This window comes from Panthera leo, chromosome D1 (assembly GCF_018350215.1).
Source record: "Panthera leo isolate Ple1 chromosome D1, P.leo_Ple1_pat1.1, whole genome shotgun sequence".
Taxonomy (NCBI): Eukaryota; Metazoa; Chordata; class Mammalia; order Carnivora; family Felidae; genus Panthera; species Panthera leo.
The window spans coordinates 58,482,882-58,502,806 of NC_056688.1; the positions used below are offsets into that span (position 1 = coordinate 58,482,882).

The following is a 19,925-nucleotide window of genomic DNA, read 5'->3' on the forward strand; positions in this document are numbered from 1 at the left end:
GTTCCATGGACTAAGCCAGTCAGATGCCCCATAGTCTAGCCTACATTTAAGATGAGCTCTGTGCATAGTGGGGAAGTGTGACTGTTGGGTCCTCTGGAGCTGGTAACAGAAAACATTTCTTGATACTTTTTGCCTTAGCACTTGCACTGGTAGTATTTACTGGAACATTTGGCACCTTGTTTCAGATATTACAAAACTAAAGGATACTTTAATGAGGGGAACTTTTAAAGGCTTTTACAAACCTCTGGAGGAGGATTTGCTTGATGTGTGGGATTCTTAGAGGAATATCATGTCAAATTAATATGGCTTGTTATAATTAGATTTTGTGAATATCTAAAATAAATTTGTGTACACTCTAAAGTAATGTAAAGAAAGCTGATGTTAACAAGCGCTTTTTTCTTTTCTGGCATTTCTTAACTTTTTTCTTGAAAAGTATATGTATCTGTAGTTTATGTGTAAGTTCTGTATAGATTCATTTCAGTTTAATTGAGCATCTGCGTACCAGGCGTCAAACTTAATGCTTGGAGGTACAAAGATATGTAAGGGAGATAGACACAAATGCAGGTACTTTTTTTCTGTGTATGTATTCCCTATTTTATTTATTTTTTAATTTTAATTCCAGTAAAGTTAATATACAGTGTTGTATTAGTTTTAGGTATACAGAATTGTCTGATAGTATATAGTACAGTATCATATATTAATATATAAAACATATGCTATTAGTATAGTGTAATATAGATTCAACATTTCCATACATTACCCAGTGCTCATCATGACAAGTACACTCCTTTCTTAATCACCTTCACCTGTTTCACCTATTCCCCCACCCACCTTCCCTCTGGTAACCATCAGTTTGTTCTCTCTAGTTAAGCGTTTGTTTCTTGGTTTGTCTCTCTCTCTTTTTTTCCTTTGCTCATTTGTTTTGTTTCTTAAATTCCACATGTGAGTGAAAATCATATGGTATTTGTCTTTCTCTGAGTGTTGTATCTCACTTAGCATTATACAGAGATATTTTCACTGTAATGTAGTTAGCAGTATGACAGATACATGCTTTGGGAATGTAGCAGACAGATACTTGGTCCAGCATAGAGGTTCAGGCAATGATCCTAAACTAACTCTAAATCAAATCTTGTAACAATGGAAGCACTTTGACTTTTCAGAAATGATAAACCAAAAATTTTTTATGTCAGTCTTTTGCAGATTCTGAAGTGGTGTTACTTAATTTTTATTTATTTTCCACTTTTATGTTTTATTTACTTTCAACTTGATTGAGGTATGATTTGCCTGCAATAAAAATCATTTTCAAGTGTACATAGTTTGATTTTTTTAGTAATTGTATGTAATTAAATTATCACCACCACGCTCAAGATACGGAACATTTCCATCAGCTTAAAATGTTTTCTTGTGCCCTGTGATGCCCCAGCTGCAGACAGCTAGTGATCTTTCTGTCATTATATCTGTGTCTTTCCTAGAATTCCTTATAAATGGAATCATACTGTAGGTACTTTTGTGTTTAACGTATTTTATTCAGTGTAATTTGTGTTCAGTGCAGTGTTTTTTGAGATTCATATTGTTGCATATCTTAATATTTTATTCATTTTTTATTGCTAAGTAGTTTTCCATAGTAAGGGTATATTGCAATTTGTTTATCCATTCACCAGTGGATGGGCATTTCATTGTTTCCAGTTTTTAGCTGTTACAAACTGTTTACATTTTTGGCTGCTGTGATATTTGTGTACAAGCCTTTGCGTGGACCTGTTTTCATTTCTCTTCGGTAAATACCTAAGAGTGTGATTGCTGGGTCCTTTATTTAATACATGTGTATTCACTTGATAAGAAACAGCCAGAATGTTTTCAAAGTAGCTGTACCATTTGGTATTCCTGTCAGCAGTGTATGAGCATTCCAGTTGTACCATATCCTCATAAACACTTGATATTGTTAGCGTTCTTAACTTCAGTAATTCTATTGGGGTGTTTGGTGGTATGTCATTTTAATTTGCATTTCGTTAATGACTAGTGATGTTAAACATCTTTTCATTATTGTTGACCATTTAGATAGTTTCTTTTGTGAAATGCCAGGTCACATCTTTTGCCCATATTTAAAAATTGGATTGTTTGGGGGCGCCTGGGTGGCTCAGTCGGTTAAGCGGCTGACTCGGCTCAGGTCATGATCTCGCGCTCTGTGAGTTCCAGCCCCGTGTCGGGCTCTGTGCTGACAGCTCAGAGCCTAGAGCCTGTTTCAGATTCTGTGTCTCCCTCTCTCTGACCTTCCCCCGTTCATGCTCTGTCTCTCTCTATCTCAAAAATAAACGTTAAAAAAAATATTTAAAAAAATAAAATAAAAATTGGATTGTTTGACTTCTTAATGTTGAACTGTAAGTGTTATTTATGCGAGCCCTTTATAAGATAAATTTTTCTCCTTCCTAGTGTGTGGCTTGCTTTGTCATTTTCTTAACTTGTGTCTTTCAAAGAATAAAAGGTTCAAATTTGGGTGAAATCTGCTTCATCAAATTTTTCTTTTATGGCTTTTGCTTTTTTGTGCCCTGCTTAACATTTAGTGTCACGATCCATTTCAAGTTTATTGTTCCATCACCATTTGTTGAAAAACTTATCTTTGCTGCATTGAATTAGCTTTTGCATCTTTGTTGAAAATCACTTGGGGTGTGTGTGTGTGTGTTTTCATGGATACTATTTTGATTCACTGAGCTATTTGTTTATCTTCATGCCACTACCACACTGTTTTGATAACTATAGTCTTATTGTAAGTCTTGAAATTAAGTAATGTAAATCTTCCCATCTTGTTCTTTTTCAGAGGTGTTTTAGCTATTTTAGATTTTTTGTTTTCAATAGAAAGCTTATTAACTTGTCAATTTCTTCAAAAGGCCTGCTAGGATTTTAATTGTGACTGTATTGACTCTGTTTTTCAGTTCCAGTAGAGCTGTCATTTTAATAACATAAAAGTCTTTCAGTCCATGAACGTAGGATATCTTTCCATTTATTTATTATTTAATATATTTAATATTCCTTCACAGTGTTTTGCATTTTTCAGCGTCTGGTATTCCATATCATTTGTTAAATTTATCCATAAACATTTTATTTTTTGATGCTATTGTAAATGGAGCATTGAAAAAATTCATTTTCTTACTGTTCATTGCTGATATGGAAGTGAATATTGAATATTAGGTTATATCCTGTGACCTAGCTAAATTTACTAATTTAGTAGCTTTTCTGTGGATTTCTTAATATTTTCCCTGTAAAAAAAAAAATTTTTTTTTCCCTGTACATAATCATGTCATCTAAAAAAAAGATAATTTGACTTTTTCCTTTCCAATTCTTATGCCTCATTCCTTTTCTTGCCCTTTCATATTGTACCAGTTAGTGAATGGAAGTGATGAGAGTGGACATCCTTACTTTCTATCTCTTTGCTTTCTTCCTAATCTTAGGTCAAAATCATTGAGACTGCACATGTTTTATCTGTAGAGTTTTAATAGATGCCCTTAATCAGGTCTAGGAAGGTTCTTTTTTTTTTTTTTTTTAAGTTTATTTATGTATTTTGAGAGTGAGCGAGTCATGCTTGTGCATGAGCAGGGAAGGAGCAGAGAGAGAGAGAGAGAGAGAGAGGGAGAGAGAGAGAGAGAGAAAATCCCAAGCAGGCTCTGTGCTGTCAGTGCAGAGTCCATTGCAGGGCTTGATCTCATGAGCAATGAGATCAGGATCTGAGCCGAGATAAAAATTCAGACCCTTAACTGACTCAGCCACCCAGGAACCCCGGAAGTTTCTTTTTATTTCTAGTTTCTTGACAGTTTTTGGTTAAGGCATTTCATTTGAATTTCATTTTTTTTCCAGCTGTATTGAGATGTAATTGACATAGAACATTGTATAAGCTTAAGGTATACAGTGGGATGATTCAATACATGTCTATATTGCAAAATGATTACCACTCTAGGTTAGTTAACACATCCATCATATCACATAATTAACTTTATTGTGTGTGTGGTAAGAACATTTAAGGTCTATTTTTTTTTTTTATAGCAACTTTCAATGTATAATCTACAATTGTTAACTATAGCCACTCTGATGTACATTTAGAACTATATGATATACCCCAGAACTTATTCATCTTGTATTGATTTGTACCCTTTGACCACCATCTCCCCATTTCCCCCATCCTCTAGCCACAACTATTCTGTTTCTGTCTGTGATTTTTTAGCTTTTTTGGATTCCACATATAAGTGAGATCATACAGCATGTTTCTCTGTCTGACTTATTTCACTTAGTATAATGCCCTCAATTTCCATTGATCTTGCAAATGGCTAGATTTCCTTTTTTGTGTGTGTCATTGTGTATACGTATATATTTGTGTATGTATGTATACACACATGTGCGTGCACACACAGACCATGCTTTTTTAATCCATTTTTCTGTCAGTGGACACTTAGGTTGTTCCTGTGTCTTGGCTATTGTGAATAACGCTATATTGAATACAGGGATATAGATATCTTTTCAAGATGCTGATTTCATTTCCTTTAGATACAAACCCAGAAGTGGGATTACTGAATCATGTGGTAGTTTTATTTTTAATTTTTTGAGAAACCTCCATACTGTATCCCATAGTGGTTGCGCCAGTTTACATTCCCACCAACAGTGCCTAAGGATTATGTGTTCTCCACGTTGGCCAACACTTGTTTCTTTTCTTTTTGGTAATTGCCATACGAACAGGTGTGAAATAATATCTCATTTTGGTTTTAATTTATGTTTCCTTGATGATTGGTGATGTTGAGTACCTTTTCATGTACCTGTTGACCATTTGTGTGTCTTCTTTAGAAAACTGTCTTTTCAGGTCCTCTTCCCCCTTTTAATTGGGTTATTATTATTTTTTTTTCCTACTGAGTTCTATGAGTTTCTTATGTATTTTGGATAGTGACACCTTATCAAATATTTGGCTTGTAAATATTTTCTCTCAGTCTGTAGGTTGCCTTTTTATTTTGTTGATTGTTTCTTTTGCTGCGCAGAAGGTTTTTAGTTTGATGTAGTAAAACTTGTTTATTTTTGCTTTTGCTGCTGGTGATTTTGTATCATTTCCAAGAAATTATTGCCAAGACCAATGTCAAGGAACTGTTTTACCTTATGTTTTCTTCTAGGAGTTTTATGGTTTCAGGTCTTACAGTTAACTATTTTGAGTTAATTTTTGTAAGTGGTATAAAATAGGGGTCCAGTGTCATCCTTTTATATGTGGATAGTGTTCTCACTACCATTTATTGAAGACACTGTCCTTTCCCATTGAGTATTCTTGGCTCCCTTGTCAAATATTAGTTGACTGTATATACGTGGGTTTGTTTCTGGGCTCTCTATTCTGTTGTAGGTCTATGTGTCATTTTTATTTTATTTTATTTTATTTTATTTTATTTTATTTTATTTTATTATTTTTTAATGTTTGTTTTTGAGAGACAGAGAGAGACAGAGTGTGAGCGGGGGAGGGGCAGTGAAAGAGGGAGACACAGAATCTGAAGCAGGCTCCAGTCTCTGAGCTGTCAGCACAGAGCCCGATGTGGGACTCGAAGTCATGAACCGTGAGATCATGACCTGAGCCGAAGTCAGATGCTTAACTGACTGAGCCACCTAGGTGCCCCCATGTGGGTTTTTTTTTTTTTGATGCCAGTACCCTATAAATATTCATTTATATGCTGAACATTAGCAATAAAAAGTGTCACGTACCATGGAAAAGTGCCATTCGTGGGTCAATGTGCCATAATACAGATGTATTCTTATTGACAGGATCTTATTCACAGGAAATATCAATAAGTTATTTTGTTAAGTAAAATTGGGGCACCTAGGTAGCTCAGTCTGTTAAGCATCCAACTCTTAACTTAGGCTCAGGTCATGATCTCACTGTTCGTGGGTTTGAGCTCCACATTGGGCTCTGCACTGACGGATTCTGTGTCTGTCTCTCTCTGCCCCTCCCCTGCTTTCTCTCTCTCAAAATAAATAAAATAAACTGTAAAAAACAAATATTAAGTAAAATTAACATAACAGAAAGTTATGCTTATTTTAACATTTTAAAGTATACAATTAGGTGGTTTCCAGTATATTCACAGTGTTGTACAAGTATCATCACTAATTCCAGAACATTTTTATTACCCTGAAAGAAACCCCATACAAATAAGCAATCACTTGCCATTTCACCCCCTTCCCTAAGCTCATGACAATGATTAATCTGCTTTTTATTTCTATGGATTTGCTTTCTCTCAACATTTCATAAAAATGGAATCATTTAGTATGTGGCTGTAATTTTTAATTTATATGTCAACTTGGCTGGGCCACAGTGCCCAGACATGCGTCAAATATTATATGAATGTTCCTCTGAAGATGTTTTTGTATGAGACTAATATTTAAATCAGTAGACTTTGAATAAAGCAGATTGCTCACCATAATATCGTGGGCCTCATCTAATCAGCTGAAGGCCTGAATAGAACAAAAGACTGGCTTCCTTCCCAGGTAAGAGAATTCTGCAGCAGATGGCCTTTGGACCTAAAAGCAGCTCCTTTGTGGGTCTCCAGCCTGATGACCTTTGACTTAAATGTCAACATTGGCTTTTCTCTGGGTCTCCAGCCTATTATCCCACCCTGCAGATTTTAGATTTGCCAACCTCCATAATCATGTGAGCCAGTACCTTAAAATAAATATCTTTTTTTTTTTTTAATTTTTTTTTTTTTAACGTTTTATTTATTTTTGAGACAGAGAGAGACAGAGCATGAACAGGGGAGGGGCAGAGAGAGAGGGAGACACAGAATCGGAAACAGGCTCCAGGCTCTGAGCCATCAGCCCAGAGCCCGATGCGGGACTCGAACTCATGGACCGCGAGATCGTGACCTGAGCTGAAGTCGGACGCCCAACCGACTGAGCCACCCAGGCGCCCCAAAATAAATATCTTTTTATACATATACACATCATCTTGGTTCTATTTCTCTGGAGAACCTATAAATACAGTGGCTTTTTGTGGCTGGCTTCTTTCACTTACCAAGTATTTTTTGCAATTCATCCATGTTGTAATATATATCAGTATTTATTACTCTCTATGGCTAAATAAAATTTCATTTTATGGATGTACCACATTTTGCATATTCATTGATCTGTTGATGGGCATTTGGGTTATTTCCACTTTTTGGCTATTATGGATAACACTGCCATGAACTTTGGTCTATAAGCTTTTGTTTTAATTTTTCACTTCTTGTGAGTATGCTGAGGAGTGGAATTGTTACATCACATAGTAATTCTGTGTTTACTTTTTTTGAGGATGTGTCAAGTTGTTTTCTTTTTTTTTTTTTCAATATATGAAATTTATTGTCAAATTAGTTTCCATACAACACCCAGTGCTCATCCTAAAAGGTGCCCTCCTCAATACCCATCACCCACCCTCCCCTCCCTCCCACCCCCCATCAACCCTCAGTTTGTTCTCAGTTTTTAAGAGTCTCTTATGCTTTGGCTCTCTCTCCCACTCTAACCTCTTTTTTTTTTTTTTTTTCCTTCCCCTCCTCCATGGGTTTCTGTTAAGTTTCTCAGGATCCACATAAGAGTGAAACCATATGGTATCTGTCTTTCTCTGTATGGCTTATTTCACTTAGCATCACACTCTCCAGTTCCATCCACGTTGCTACAAAAGGCCATATTTCATTTTTTCTCATTGCCACGTAGTATTCCATTGTGTATATAAACCACAATTTCTTTATCCATTCATCAGTTGATGGACATTTAGGCTCTTTCCATAATTTGGCTATTGTTGAGAGTGCTGCTATAAACATTGGGGTACAAGTGCCCCTATGCATCAGTACTCCTGTATCCCTTGGGTAAATTCCTAGCAGTGCTATTGCTGGGTCATAGGGTAGGTCTATTTTTAATTTTCTGAGGATGTCAAGTTGTTTTCTAGAAGCTGTACTGGTTTACATTCTCATCAGCAATGTATGAAGGTTCTTACTTCTCCACATCCTGGCCAGTATTTGTTCTCTTGCTTTTGTGTATAACCATTCCAGTGGGTCTGAAGTGATAACTTGCGGTGGTTTTGATTCGCATTTTCCTAGTGACTAATGGATGTTGAACATCTTTTCATGTGCTTTCATGTGCTTATTGACCATTTGTATATTTTCTGTGGAAAAAATGTATATTTAATACTTTTGCCTTTTTAATTTAACTTAAATTTTTAAAAAAGTTTTATTTATCTTGAGAGAGAGAACATGAGGAGGGGAAGAGGCAGAGTGAGAGGGAGAGAGAGAATCCCAAGCAGTCTCTGTGCTGTCAGCTCAGAGCCTGACGTGGGGCTTGATCCCATAAACCGTAAGACCATGACCTGAGCTGAAATCAAGACTAAGACACCAACTGACTGAGCCACCCAGAATCCCCTACTTTTGCCTTTTTAAAATTGGGTCATTGGTCTCTTTGCTATAGATTTTTAAGAGTTCTTTATGTATTCTGGATATTAAGCCCTTATATCAGATACATGATTTGCAAATAATTTTCCTATTCTATTGTCTTTTCATTTTCTTTCCTTCCTTCCCTTTCATATTCTTTCCTTTTGTTTTTTTGAAAGTAATCTCTACATCAAATGTGGGGCTCGAACTCAGAATCCCAAGATCAAGAGTCACATGCTCTACTGACTGAGCCAGCCAGGCAACCCTTCTTTTAATATCCTTGACAATGTCTTTTTGTTTGTTTTTTTTTTAACTTTTTAAACATTTATTCATTTTTGAGAGAGAGAGAGAGAGAGACAGAGCATGATCTGTGGAGGGGCAGAGGGAGAGAGAAGAGACACAGAATCTGAAGCAGGCTCCAGGCTCTGAGCTGTCAGTACAGAGCCCAATGCGGGGCTCGAACCCACAAACTGAGATCATGACCTGAGCCAGAGGCGGAGGCTTAACCGACTCAGCCACCCACGTGCCCTGATAATGTCCTTTGATGCATATTTTTAACTTTGATGAAGTTGTTTTACTTTTTTTTTTTTCTTTTCTTGATATGCTTTTGGTGTTCCATTTAAGAATCTATTGCCAAATTGGAGATCTTGAAGATTTACTCCTATACTTTCTTTTAAGAATTTTATAGTTTTAGCTATTACATTTAATCTTTGGTCCACTTTGACTTAAATTTTATATTTGGAATGAGATGGGGTCCAATTTCATTCTTTTGTATATGGAAATTCACTTGTAGCACTATTTGTTGAAAAGACTATTCTTTCTCCTTTTAATGGTTGTGGCATCCTTGTTGGCATCCTTGTTGAACAACAACGTGGGGCTTGAACTTGTGAACCACAAGATCATGACCTGACCTGAACTAGGATGCTTAACTGACTGAGCTACCCAGGCGCCCCAGAACTACATATTCTTAAATAACTAGTGGGTCAAAAGAAATCACTGGGAAAATTAGAAAATACTTTGATGGGAATGAAAACAAAAACACAATATACCAAAACTTACAGTATGCAGTGAAGCTACTCTGGGAAATTAGTAGCTCTAAACACCTACATTAAAAATAAAGATCTCAGATCAACCTAACTTTACACCCAAGAAACTAGTAAATAGCAAACCAAATCCAAAACCAGAAAAAGGGAGAAAATAATAAAGATTAGATCAGAGAAAAAAAAAATTAAAAAAAAAAAAAAGGGGCGCCTGGGTGGCTCAGTCAGTTAAGCGGCCGACTTCGGCTCAGGTCATGATCTCACGGTCCGTGAGTTCGAGCCCCGCGTCGGACTCTGTGCTGACAGCTCAGAGCCTGGAGCCTGTTTCAGATTCTGTGTCTCCCTCTCTCTCTGACCCTCCCCTGCTCATGCTCTGTCTCTCTCTGTCTCAAAAATAAACGTTAAAAAAAAAATTTAAAAAAAGATTAGATCAGAGATAAATGAAATAGAGGATAGAAAGACAGTAGAGAGATGAATGAAACCAAAGTCGATTCTTTGAAGAGCTCAACAATAGGCAAATCTTTAACTAGTCTAAGAAAAAAGAGAGAAGATGCAAATAGCTAAAATGAGAAATGAAAATGGGGGCATTACTCTTTATTCTACCATTAAAATAAAAAGTATTAAAAGAGAGTACTATGAGCAGTTGTATGCCAACAAATTGGATAACCTAGATGAAAAGGACAAATTCCTAGAAACACACAAATTACCAAAACTGATTCTAGAAAAGAATAGAAATTCTCAACAGACCTTTTACAAATAATGAAATTGAATCAGTAATTAAAAACTTCCCAACAAAAAGTCTAGGAGTAGACATCTTCATAGGTGGACTTTACTAAACAGTTAAAGAAGAATTAACACCAGTCCTTCTCAAACACTCCCCCCAACCCCCCCCCCCAAAAAAAAAAGAAGAGAAGGGAACACTCACATTCTATGAGGTCCTCATTATTCTGATATGAAAGTCACACAAAGATATCACAAGAAAACTACAGATCAATATCCCTTATGAACATTGATGGAAAAATTCTCAAAAAACAACAACACATTTACAGGATTATACACTTTGACAGAGTGAGATTCATCCCAGGAATGTAAAAGTTCAATATAAGAAAATCAATGAATGAAATACACCATACGAATAAAACAAAGGACAAAACCATATAATCATGCCAATAGAGACAGGAAAAGCATTTGACAAAATTCAGCACCTTTTCATGTTAAAACTGCTCAGTAAACTAAAGGCACAGCATAGAAAATATAGTCAATGATACTGTAAGAGCACTGTGTGGTAACAGATGGTAGCTACACTTGTGATGATCATAGCGTAACTTAAAGAGAAGTTGGATCACTGTCATATACCTGAAATATTGTAACACATATAAACACATGTAGCATCCTGTGTCAATTATACTCAAAAAATGTAGACAAATATATTAAAAAACAGTCAGTAAACTAGGAATAAAAGGAAACTTCCTTTTAAAAAAATTATTTATTTTGAGAGAGAGGGAGGGAGCGGCAGAGAGAAAGGGAGAAGGAGAATCTCAAGCAGGCTCCGAGCTATCAGCTTGGAGCCCAGCATGGGGCTTGATCTAGTGAACCATGACACCATGACTAGAACTGAAACCAAGAGTCAGATGCTTAACTGACTGAGCCACCAGGTGCCCCGGAAACTTCCTTAATATGATACAGGGCTCATAGAAAAACCCACAGTAACATTCGTTATACAGTTGACCCTTGAACAACATGGGTTTGAACCATGTGGGTCCAAATTTTTTTGATAAATACAGTACAGTACTATAAATTTATTTTCTCTTCCTTATGATTTTCTTAATAACATTTTCTTTTATGTAGCTTAGTTTATGGTAAGAATACAGTATATGATATAACATACAAATGTGTTAATTGTTTGTTATTGGTAAGGCTTACAGTCACCAGTAGGCTATGCATAGTTAAGGTTTTGGGGAGTCAAAAGCCATACATGGATTTTTGACTGCTTGTATTGTGTAAGGGTCAGCTGTACTCAGTGGCAAAAGACAAATCTTTCCCCCTAACATCAGGAACAAGAGGGAATCCCCACTTTCTCCACTGCTCTTCTCTTGGCATTTGAACATTGTAATTTGATCTGAAAGTGGTATTTATTAGTTTTTAAAATTATTAAGTTTTAAAAGTTCATTTGAAATATTGGTTACATATTTCATTTGCTTGATGGCAGCATTTTTCTCATGAGTGTCCTTTGGCTACTGTTTTTCCTTTTTTAAAATTTACATTTGGGTTATTTATTTTTTGAATGAAGGGGGTTTTCCCCGTACTACTTTTTGTAGGTATCTCAGGGTAGCTACAGCCTTCCAGATCTACAGTAATTTTCTTTACGACCAGGTTTGTGTGTATTAATTTATTTTATTTCTCCTTTACCAGAGAAGATCGGACCGTTGGTAGTGCAGCTGTCTCACTATCTTTTTGCCACACCAGCAACCTAATTTCTGCTAGTGTAGCTTGTTTATGTGATTCCTAATTTAGTACTGTCTCCTCTACTTCTTCAAATTGTGAACAACAAAGCTCTTTCCCCAGCCCACGTCCCCTGTTTTCGTTGTTGCAAATGTGGTTTAAATTTTATACCTCAGGAAGTATACTTGAAGAAATGTAGACACCTCCCCCCTTGAGTTTTGGAGCCTTGTGCCTTATATTCACCCTCCTTCTCCAGTTTGTCTCTCTTTTGGCTTATCTTTCACTTATATTTCATATGTTTCCTAGTTTTATTGGAGATCATGTTTGCATGTATGTTTTTTATTGTCTTTATTGCTTTTGAGTAACTTCTGGGAGGAGTAAGAAGATTTTCACTTTGCTCTGTCATGAAGACCAGAGTTGCTTAAAATGTATTTTTTGTTAGTGCTGTGCATATTCATTTAGTCAAAATATTTAAACTGGATTAAATTTGATAATTCTAAGCTGTGGAATCTATTTGCACTTATTTAACAAAGACTTTTCTAACATTTAGTATGTGCCAAGTCTGTTCTAAGTGCTTTACAAATATGTACATTTCATCTTCATAATAATCCTGTGAGGTAGGTGTTCTTTTTATTCCCATTTAACCAATAGGACACTGAAGCACAGTCAGGAAAATTAACTTGCCCAAGGTTGCCTGCCTAATTAATAAGAAATAAGAACACTTTCTGCTTTTCATTTTATGACGATAGCATTTGTGGATCTTGGCATCATCCATTTATACCTTGTCTTAATGGAGAGAGTCTGTGTCTTATTCATCTTTCTATTTCCAATGCCTCTTTAGCAGAATACCTGAAATTCAGAAGATACTTGATGAATGTTGGTGACTATTTTTATTAGGAGCCAAGTAATTTCCTCTGTGCCAGACTTATAGTTTCAGTTCTTTATTCTACTTGCTTTGTTTAAAAAAAAGTTTTTTGTGTTTCATGTCATCATTTTAATGTTATTGCCATATTTGCTGTAATAATACCCCTAAAAACAGCCATTGTATTCCAGAACAAAATTATAAAGGTTTTTTTTAAATGAAAGAATTATCAATATGCTAATAATATAAGCACTAATTCCCTTACCCCAGCTTGCTGTCCATGTTAAAAAATTATTTTTTATATCCTAATATTAGTTCTATTTAAAGTATTATTTATAAAATAACAGAGGTGAACTAATTCAGAATAGTAAAATGTGGTAGTTATAGTTCATTTGTTTTTGTTTTTTGTTTTTTTAGTCCATGCATTTTTAGTACTCATTTTTTTTTTTTTTCTATTTTAAGCATATATTACCATTTAGGGGCACCTGGGTGGCTCAGTCGGTTGAGCATCCAACTTCAGCTCAGGTCGTGATCTCACAGCTTGTGGGTTCGAGCCCTGCATCGGGCTGTGTGCTAACAGCTCAGAGCCTGGAGCCTGCTTCGGATTCTGTCTGCCTCGCTCTCTACCCCTCCCCCACTCGTGCTCTGTCTCTGTCTCTGTCTCTGTCTCTAAAAAATGAATAAAAACCTTAAAAAAAAAAAAAAAGAATATATCACCATTTTAAAAAACCTTTAAAAAAGTTTTTATTTAAATTCCAGTTAAAGATACAATGTAATATTAGTTTCAAGTGTTCAATACAATGATTTAACACTTCCATATAACACCCTGTGCTCCTTACAACAAGGGTACTTCTTCGTCTCCCTCACTTATTTTACCCATTCCCCCACCCACATCCCCTCTGGCAACCATCAGTTTGTTCTCTATAGTGTAGAGTCTATTTCTTGGTTTGCCTCTTTTTTTTTTTTGTGCCTTTGCTTATTTGCCTTGTTTCTTAAATCTACAGATGAGTGAGATCATACAGTATTTATCTTTCTCTGACTTATTTTCACTGAGCATAATACTCTCTAGCTCCATCCATGTCCCTGCAAATGGCAAGATTTCATTTTTTATTGCTGAGTTATATTCCATTATGAATATATATGTATCACATCTTCTTTATCATCAGTTGATGGGCACTTGGGCTGCTTCCATAGTTTGGCTATTGTGGATAATGCTCCTGTAAACATTGGGGTGCATGTATCTCTGAATTAGTATTTTTATATTCTTTGGATAAAACACTTAGTAGTGCGATTGCTGGATTGTAGGGTAGTTCTATTTTTAACTTTTTAAAAAAGTTTATTTATTTGAGAGAGAGAAAGAGAGTGAGCACGCGTGTGTGCATAAGCAAGGGAGGGGCAGAGAGAGAAAGGGGAAGAGATAATCCCAAGCAGGATCCACGCTCAGCACAAAGCCCAACGGAGGGCTCTATCTCACGAGTGTGAAATCACAATCTGAGCCGATATCGAGAGTCCAACGCTTAACCAACTGAGCTAGGCACTCCTTTTTTAACTTTTGAGGAACCTCCATACTGTTTTCCAGAGTGGCTGCACCAGTTTGTGTTCCCACCAACAGTGCAAGAGGGTTCCCCTGTCTCCACATCCTCACCAACATCTGTTGTTTCTTTTGTTGTTGATTTTTAGCTATTTTGACAGGTGTGAGGTGGTGATCTCTCATTGTAGTTTTGATTTGTATTTTCCTGATGATCAGTGGTGTTGGGCATCGTTTCATGTGTCTGCTGACCATCTGTATGTCTTCTTTGGAAAGATGTCTATTCATGTTGTCTGCCTATTTTTAATTGGATTATTCATTTTTTGGGTATTGAGTTTTAAAAGTTCTTTATATATTTTGAGTATATATCACTGTTGATCTATTATGCCAGTGATAGACACCTGTTTTTGTCTGTTTATGAATAAAGGTGCTATAGATATTTTTGTTGAGTGTTTTTAGGGATGTGTATTTTCATCTCTCTTGGTAAATGCCCACTATTAGAATTGCTGTGTCAAGATAGATGTGTGCTTAATTATATAATAAAAACCATATTTTTTCCCAAAGTGGTTGTATTATTTTACATTCCCACCACCAACATATTAGAGTTTTATAGCTCTATCATCCCATTGATATTTATAGTTATCAGTCTTTTAAGTTTTAGCCATCTGGTATGTGTGTTTATCTGTATTTTTAACATTCATCATTATGGTTATTAATATCCCATTTCCACTACCACCATTAATAATTTGAACATTCTTAGGTGTTCTGCTTATCTTGGTGATGAATTATTGAGTTAGGGAGTCCCCAAGACAACTCTCACTTTTGACACCAACCGCAAGTTTGGAGGTCTATATATACATGTCACTTCTGACATGATTTGCAAGATCAGGGAGCCCCAGGACCACCCTTAGATTTGATAATTCAACAGAAGGACTCACAGAACTCATTGAAAGTTTACTGAAGTGTGTGTGTGTGTGTGTGTGTGTGTGTGTGTGTGTGTGTGTGTTTTATAGTGAACGGATATTACCTTATAATCAGCCAAGAGAAGAGGTATATTTGGTCACCATGATATGATTAACTGCCCATGTGGCTGACCTTATTAGTTTCCAGCTTCTTCAGAGGTTGAACTGATAACCATGTGTTAGGAACCCCCCCTCCTCCACACCACTCTCAATAAATCACATTGCTATCATAGACTATGCATGGCCTAAGGTCCCCAGGTAAACAAAAACACTGTTATCAGACATGACATTCCATAGGTTTAGAGATCATTCCCCAGAAGTCAAGGGCAAAGGCCAGACCTCTCTTGGGGCAAGGTTAATCCTTTACTGCACATTCATATACCCTCCTTGGTTTTTAAAGCTCATGTACACAAAATAGGTTTTCTGATATAGTCTGTCCAAGGTTGAGAAACTTAACTGGTCCATATGGATATAGATTGTGATCTTGGTTCTACTGAGCTATTTAATTCATACTCATGAAGAGCCTGAAACCTGATTATTTAGTTTCTATCCATTCATTCAGCAAACATTTACTGAAATAAACTTCTCTAGCTTTCAGGCACTGTGCTACACATATAAATACAAAACACACTCCTTGCTCTCAGGGAACTCTAGTCAATTCACAATTAAAATACTTGAAGCAGGTGCTTTGTTACAACATGCTGGAGGACCTTAGAGAAAGGGTATCCAAATCACAAGTGGAATTCAGGAAGAGTTTTTAGAGGTTATGCTTAAGCTAAGTTTTGAAGGATGAGGAAGAATTAAGCCAAATAATGGGGGAAGGGAATTCCAAGTAAAAAGGAGTACATTTGCTAGACTATGAGCATGAGCCTACTGGTCCTTTTAAGAACTTTAGCTGGGGTCTGAGATGTGAATGGGGGAGTTTACAGAGATAAAGTCACATACAACCTTAACGGAATTTAGATTTTTACTCTGGGAGTGATGAGGAGCTTTTTTAGGAATATTAGTAGGAGAGTAGCTTGATCAGATTTGCTTTAGAAAAATTATTTAGAATATTGGATTTTATTAGAGAAATAACTATTACAGGGATTTATTCTTTATATATGTTGTTTATAGCAACATTATTTATAATAGGTAAGATATGAAACAACCCAAATTCATCAGTAGATAAATGAATAAACAAATTGTAGTATATCCATACAGTGGAGTATAATAATAATTGTATTTTTACAGTGGAGTGGAATAATAATTCAGTCACAAAAGGTAATGGAGTATTGATACCTTCTACAACTTGGACCTTGGAAACATACTAAGTGAAAGAAGTCAGATACAAAGGGTCATGTATGATTCCTTTTATAGGAAATCTCCAGAATAGGCAAATATGTAATAGAGGCAGAAAAATATATTAATTTTTGCCAGGGATAAAAGGAGGGGGAATGGAGAGAGTGATTACTTAATGAATATGGAGTGTTCTGGAGTAATGAAAAGGTTTTGAAAGTGGGTAGAGGTGGTAGTTGCATACTGTGAACACATGAAATGCTGTTGAACTGAACACTTTATTACTTATTTATGTATTTAATTTTTATTTTTATTTACTTTGTTTTCTTTTATTTATTTATTTTTTTAACTGAACACTTTAAACTGGTTAATTGTGGGGTGCCTGTGTGGCTCATTCGGTTATGATCTCGTGGTTGGTGAGTTGGAGCCCTGCATCGGGCTCTGTGCTGACAGCTTGGAGCCTGGAGCCTGCTTCTGATTCTGTGTCTCCCTCTCTCTCTCTGCCCCTTTCCAGCTCATGCTCGGTCTCTCTTTGTCTCTCAAAAATAAATAAATGTTAAAAACATTTTTTAAAATTATTAGTTGTATGTCATATAAATTCCACCTCAAAAATATATACACATCCACATGGTATGAATTCAGATAACACAAACAATGCAGTAAAAGGTCTTCTAACACCAGTTCCTTTCTTCATATGGAGCCATTGTCAAGCCAGTTTCTTGTTAATATTTCAGAGAAGTCTATCACAGTGATTTCCTAGGGGACCACAGTAGGCATTTTTCCACATAATAGTTTTTCATTTAAGGGACTACAGCTCTTCCTTGACTTACAGTGGGGTTATGTTTTGATAAACCCATTGAAAGTTGAAAATAATGACATTAAGTCAAAAATGCATTTTGTATACCTAACCTACAAAACATCATAGCTTAGCCTAGCCTACCTTAAACGTGCTCAGAACACTTAGATTAGCATACAGTTGGGCAAAATCATTTAACGCAAAGCCCATTTTATAACAAAGTGTTGACAATCTCATGTCATTTATTGACTACTGTATTGAAAGCGAAAACCAGAATTGTTGTATGGGTATAGAATGGTTGGTTGTTAGTAAGGTGTTTGCCATTGTGATTGCGTGGCTGACTGGGAGCTGGGGCGCACTGATGCTGCCTTGCACAACAGTGGAGAGTTTTGTGCTGGCCCAGGAAAAGATCAAAATTTAAAATTTGAAGTTCGGTTTCTACTGAATGCATATCACTTTTGCACCATTGTAAAGTCAAAAAATTGTAAGTTGAACCATTGCAAGTTGGGGACCATCTGTGTTGTAATGGAGTAGTATTGTAATTATAATACAGCATATATGGGTAAACATTTTCATGTAAAAACATAGTATACTATATATACATTAATCTGTAACTTTTCTGTTTACTTAACATTGCGTCTTCTTGTAAAGTTGATGCAGTAGAATTTACTAAGTAATCCATGTTTTCTCCTTTGAATCAAAATGTCTTCTTTTTCAGTTACTAAATTTTTGTGTATTTAGGTGCATTTCTGACTTCTGTTTCATTATCTTTCTGTTTATTCATGTTCCGTTACTAAGCTATCTTAATTATTGCCACCTTATTAAATTAGTTTTTATTATGTGGTGAAGGTAGGTCTTTTTAAATACTCTTTTTCAGAATCTTAATAACTGTTCTTAAGTGTTCATTTTTTCCATGTGAACTTTATAATCAACCTATTTAGGTAAAAGAAAAATGCTTTTGAAATATGGCAAACTTATCTCAACTCTCCAACCTTTGGCAACCACTAATCTACTTTATGTCTCTGTAGGCTTGCCTATTCTGGGACATTCTGTATAAATGAAATCATGTAATATGTGTCCTTTTATGTGGCTTCTTAGCATAGTGTTTTCCAGGTTCATCCATACTGTATCATGTATCAATATTTCATTCCTTTTTTGAATAATATTCTATCATATGATATAGCACATCTTATTTATCTGTTCACCAGTTAATGGACTTTTGGGTTGATTCCACTTTCTGGCTATTATGAATAATGTTGCTATGAACATTTGTTTACAAGTTTTTATATAGACAAGTTTTCTTGGGTATGTACCTAGGAATAGAACTGCTGGGTCAATATGGTAACTCTATGTTTAACTTTTTGAGGAACTCCTACACTATGATTTTCTAAAGCAGCTGCATCATTTTATATTCTTACCAGCATTGTATGAGAGTTCTAATTTCTCTACGTCTTTGCCATCGCTTGTTCTTGTCCATCTGTTTAATTATAGCATCCATTAATATTTTTAAAGATGTTTATGAGAAACTGATGTTGAATTTTAACAAATGCCTTTTCATCTTCTATGGAGATTATGAGAAGATTTTTTTGTTCTGCTCTCTTGATACTGTGAATTATAACAAATAGGTTTCTAATATTAATGATGTTGATTTTGAATAGTTGTCAACTTGGATTTGTTTTCTTTCTTTAGAACAGAAAATTACTTAGCAGACATGTAATTGTTTCATAACAACTAAAAATCCACCGAGAATTTTAAAATTAATTGATACACACATTCAGAATAAGAGTTCCCATTTTCTTGGAGACTTCACTTGAACATCCTTATTTTAAGACGAGTTACATCTAGGCTTTCAAGCTAAATAAATAAACACTGAATGCTAAATGAATACTACTACTGAATAAATAGCTTAAATGTTTGCTTTCATGTTTTGTGAAATATTAGAAAATACTACCTCCTTCAAAATATGGGTAAGTTTTCAGGTTTTTTTTTTTTTTTTTTTTTTTTTTTTTTTTGAGAGCGAGTGAGCACAGGTGGGGAGAGCCTCACTCCCAGGGCAGAGCCTGATGCAAGGCTCAGTCCCACGACCCTGGGATTACTGACCTGAGCTGAAATCAAGAGTCAGACACTTAACCGACTAAGCCACCGAAGCGCCCCAGTTTTCAGATTTTTTAATGATGAAAGTATAAGCTAGTTCATTTTAGTTTCTTCTGCCTGGGTATTTATGATAGGTGAGAAGATAACATATATACATACATATATATATGTATATTTTTTTTTAATTTATTTTTGAGAGAGAGAGAGTGGGAGGGAGAGGGCAGGGAGAGGGGGAGAGAGAGAGAGACAGAGAGAGAGAATCCCAAGTAGGCTCTGCACTGTGAGCGCAGAGCCTCATGTGGGGCTTGAACTCATGAACTGTGAGCCAAAAACCAGAATTGGGTGCTTAACCGACTGAGCCACCCAGGCGCCCCAAGCACTTAATATATTTTAAATAACTAAATTTTACTCTGTCATTTGACATGGGTACTGTTATAACTATCCCCATTTTGAGTCACAGAGAAGTCAAGTGACTTGACCAAGATCATACGGCTACTAAGTGGTAGAGCCAGAATTTGAAT

The 19,925-nt window shown here is 35.8% G+C and overlaps 1 protein-coding gene across 3 annotated transcripts in view; it reads left to right on the forward strand.

Annotated features, from left to right (window-relative positions):
* The window catches only part of FCHSD2 (FCH and double SH3 domains 2), a 303,773-nt gene that overhangs the window by 39,104 nt on the left and 244,744 nt on the right, over positions 1–19,925 (forward strand). The window lies entirely within an intron of this gene.